Here is a 3,133-nt window from a genome sequence, read left to right on the forward strand (position 1 = left end):
TGACCTTTGGTGTAGAGCTTAGATAGAGTTATTACCTTAACACCAGGTCCAGATCTATGAAGGTCAGATTCCTCCAGGTGGGTATTGCTTGGATCTGGCTGCTGTGCTCTACTTCTTTTTGCTGCAGCTGTTAGATTTGAGCCCTTTGTGTCACTCTGGCAAGATGTTCTGTTCCTGAATCAGCTGGGTGGGTCTTTAGCCTCTTTGCAGGAAGTTCTGCTGAAGGGTTCCATGCTGGGCCTGCACTCTCATGCGCAGGGCATGTGCTCTGGGCCTATTCAGGTTCCTGCGGCCCTGGGCAGTCTCACTCACTCGCTGGACCTGCGCTCTGGGTCTATTCAGGATCCGATAGCCCTGGGTCTTCACACCTCATGCGCCAGGCCTGCGCTCTGGGTCTCTGGTTCATTTTTCTAAACAACCAGATTATGTACTACAGACTAGTTACATGAGATGTCAAATGCCATATTGTGAATGAAGCAAGTTCCTCAGCCTTTGGGTTTAATGTTCACACACACACACACACACACACACACACAGAGTGAGGGAGAGGGAGAGAGAGAAAGAAAAGGTTGTGGGGGTAGGTAAAAGGATTTTAGAACTGAATGACAGGTCCAGTTAAGTGTAAAAAGTTGGTAAGAGCCAAGGAATAGTTATTAATGTAAGTTCATCGGGAAATGAGAGAAAAATGAGCATAAATACTGTTTAGAAAGAGGTTACTTTTAGATTGGAGGGAAGAACAGCATTGGAGAAAATAATATTGTGCACTGAGCACTTCACTATAACCTTAAATCAGAAGGCTGAGAGGCTTGTTTTATTCACAGGGTGGCATTTGATATCTCATTTAACTAGTTTATCATTTTCTACTGCCAGCCACTCTGTATCCCCCAGTTTTTCTCCCAGACCCAAACCAATGTCTGCAGTAAATAATCTGGTTGGTTGGAGAACTGACCCAGTTTGGTGCTCTCTGTCTCTGTCTCTGTCTCTGTCTGTCTGTCTGTCTGTCTGTCTGTCTGTGCCCCATCCCCCTTTCTTTCATGGTACTGAACTCCAGACCTTCGTACTTACCTAAATATCCAGCCCTTTTAAATTTTGAAATCTTTGAGTTGTTTCAGCCTAAAAAAAAATGAATGCTGTTATCACAGGTCTGCACCACTGTGTGATCTGCTCCACTCCGTCTGTCTGTCTGTCTGTCTGTCTGTCTGTCTGTCTGTCTGTCTTTCTTTCTTTCTTTCTTTCTTTCTTTCTTGTATTTAGTATAGGATCTACAGGGTCTCATTATGTGAATTGGACTCGTAGTGACCCTCCTGTTTTCAGCCTCCCAAGTGCTGGGCTTACAGGTATGCGCTACCACACCCAGTCTCAATCTCAAGATGGCTCAGCATGCCCCGAGGGATCAAGCCCTGGCTGATGCACACTGCCTTAGCAGATGCTTTAGTCTGGTGAGGTCTGGCCTGCCTCAGGTGCTATTTTCTTGGTTTGTTCCTTTTCCTAGTACTGGACCTTCAAAAATGATAGGTAAGTGCTTTAGTACCGAATATAGTCCAGCACTGGTTGTTTGTAAAAGTTAAATGCTGTGGAATCTTTTCCTTCTGTGTTCAGGGGACTTCATTAATTCTTCAACAGGGAGTTTTGTGTGAACTTCAGTTTGCACTTCTGATGACTCCCCCCTGCCCTGATAATGAATTAATTATAATTCTATAGGGAGAATACCTGATAGAGCTCACTGACTAAAATGGACGCAGTAGTAGTCACATATCATGACAAGGAAAAAAAAAATCACACTTGTTTTTCTTCAAAAGAGTCAAGTTTTAGGGCCAGGGAGATGGCTCAGTGGAATAAGCATTACCCTGGCAAGCACAAGGGCCTGAGTTCAATCCCCGGTTCCACAAAAGAGTCAAGTTTTGAAAGATAATACTCATGTGTGACAGAAGATTCAAGAAGTACAAAACTGCACACAATACCACATCTTCTATTCTTATTCATTCATCTGTCCTTACCAAGGCCATTGATATTACTAGTTTTTTTTTGTGTCCTTCCCATGGGTCTATGCTCCTCTAGACATACTCATATAAATGTTTCCTTATTTACACAAAAAATACAATGTATCCTTTTTGTTCATTGGAGCTTTCATGAGAATTGTTCTACATCTCTATCTAAAAAGTTTTCCATTCCCTACCCACACTCTCATGAAACTCAGAGCCTTCTGAGTTAGAGCTTTACCAGTAAGGTGCAACCCCTACCAGCCTGTACTTTCTCATTCTTAGTAGCCTCATTGTATGGACATACCATCATGATCTAAAAGGTGTTATATTTAAGTGGTTCTGACCCCACTATTCGTTACTTAGGCAGCAGTAATTCTCATTTAGTACTTACGTTTAAGGGAACTGAGATGATTGATTTACTGTCTTAAAAGGAATGGATATTGTCATCTTCTTACAAGGAAAAGCAGTCCAGGTTCATTTATGCTACTCAAATACTACGTAGTTTATTTCCTGAAGAAACAAAGAGATATACTTTAATAAGTTTATTTTCAGAGTAGAGCTTTTTATTGAATATATTACAACAGAGATTTAGTCTAAAAAAAACCCAAAGCAATGCTCTCACCAGGCTCCTCAGATTCTTTGTTTGCTTCTCCTCTTCAATAGGACAGTAGGAGTGGAGGGGGACAGGATCTTGTGCAGGTGCAGCACCAAGTGCAGGAGCAGGTCCACCACCTCTACATTGTAGGTGAGGCTCCCCAGGTTGACAGTGACCAAGGTCTTTGCATACAAAACAATCCAGAAAGGTTCAACATTTATACCAGCTGCTTTACACGGGTGTTGAAATTATCCTCCATGGAGGGTTACTTCATCATCTTGCAGAGAGATAGTAGGGTAGGTGAAGGCAAGCTCTGAGATTTTGGTCAGTATTAGTCTCCAGATGAAATGATGACTTCACCCCGACTAAGCATCTTGTCAGCAGTTGAGGAAAGGGACACAACCTGGAGTACTTTCAGTTATGGTACTTTTTGAAAACGTCCCATGCTGCCTTGTTTCAAAAATTCAAATATTTTGTTTTTTTTTTTAATTTTTAATTTTATTTATTTGTGTGTGTGTGTGTGTGTGTGTGTGTGTGTGTGTGGCCAGCTCAGCCC

General features: G+C 42.2%; 1 protein-coding gene across 5 annotated transcripts in view; it reads left to right on the forward strand.

Moving 5' to 3' along the window:
* CUNH18orf25 (chromosome unknown C18orf25 homolog) overlaps positions 1-3,133 on the forward strand; it is a 96,031-nt gene that overhangs the window by 35,666 nt on the left and 57,232 nt on the right. The window contains exon 1 of one of the 5 annotated variants that reach the window (XM_023714594.1): positions 1,326-1,337. The exons of the other annotated variants lie outside the window; for them this stretch is intronic. The gene's annotated coding sequence lies outside the window, so the exon portion shown is untranslated. Of the gene's footprint in view, positions 1-1,325; positions 1,338-3,133 lie in introns of those variants that run through there. 5 annotated transcript variants of the gene reach the window in all.

Source organism: Octodon degus, unplaced genomic scaffold, assembly GCF_000260255.1.
Source record: "Octodon degus isolate 3935 unplaced genomic scaffold, OctDeg1.0 scaffold00003, whole genome shotgun sequence".
In the NCBI taxonomy this organism is placed as follows: domain Eukaryota; kingdom Metazoa; phylum Chordata; class Mammalia; order Rodentia; family Octodontidae; genus Octodon; species Octodon degus.